The 815-nt window shown below is 43.7% G+C and overlaps 1 long non-coding RNA gene across 1 annotated transcript; it reads left to right on the top strand.

Annotated features, from left to right (window-relative positions):
- The first annotated feature begins 21 nt into the window (after nt 1-21).
- Nucleotides 22-558, top strand: LOC112486659 (uncharacterized). The gene is made up of 2 exons (XR_003049163.1): nt 22-272; nt 411-558. It is a non-coding gene; the product is annotated as an uncharacterized LOC112486659 (long non-coding RNA).
- The last annotated feature ends 257 nt before the right edge of the window (nt 559-815 follow it).

Genomic DNA, 815 nt, shown 5'->3' with positions numbered 1-815 from the left:
TTTTTTGTCCTGAAAATGTACCACAGAGTCAACTTTCCGTACCGTTACACCCCCTAGTGTTCAATGACCCGTCACTGTGTTTTTATTCTGAACTTGAACTGACAAAGTGAAACCCTACCTTTGTCCTGCCTTTCCAGGTGGTGTACTTCACAGCCACCTTCCCGTATCTGATGCTGCTGGTGTTGCTGGTCCGTGGACTCACTCTCCCAGGAGCCAAGGACGGCCTAGCCTTCTACCTGTACCCAGACCCCACCAGGTTGGTGGATCCTCAGGTGAGTAAACCGTCAGCCCCCTCCTCAACTTTAAGACTGTTAGAGTCACAAAGACACATGAGTTAGGAGTAAACCTGTGTACTGGTGCAGGACTCCACAGGTGACACCTCACTAATTTGTGTTTTGATATTTGCTCAGGTTTGGATGGATGCAGGGTCACAAGTTCTTTTCTCTTATGGGATTTGTCAGGGGAGTTTGACTGCTCTGGGTAGTTACAATCAGTATAACAATGATTGTTACAAGTAAGTGATTGATGCTTCGTGACTTTTATGCCGTAGTCGTTCCGCATTTGTTGAAAAACACACACACTGACTCGGACGAACGTCCTGTTTTTATGTCATCAATCAGTGACGTTTTCTCAGATTAATTAACAGACGGCGTTGATGTATTAATGATGTCTCTTATCAATCGCTTTGACTAATCTCTCTTCATCCTCATCTGTACATTTTAGGAGGGATGTCCGATAATATCGGTATGATACCGATATCTTCGGCCCGATATTAGCATAAATATGTGATATCTGTAAGAATTGTTATTGTTTTT

This window comes from Cynoglossus semilaevis, unplaced genomic scaffold, assembly GCF_000523025.1.
Source record: "Cynoglossus semilaevis isolate Cse_v1.0 unplaced genomic scaffold, Cse_v1.0 C19047944, whole genome shotgun sequence".
Taxonomy (NCBI): Eukaryota; Metazoa; Chordata; class Actinopteri; order Pleuronectiformes; family Cynoglossidae; genus Cynoglossus; species Cynoglossus semilaevis.
This window is presented reverse-complemented; position numbering and strand designations above follow the sequence as displayed.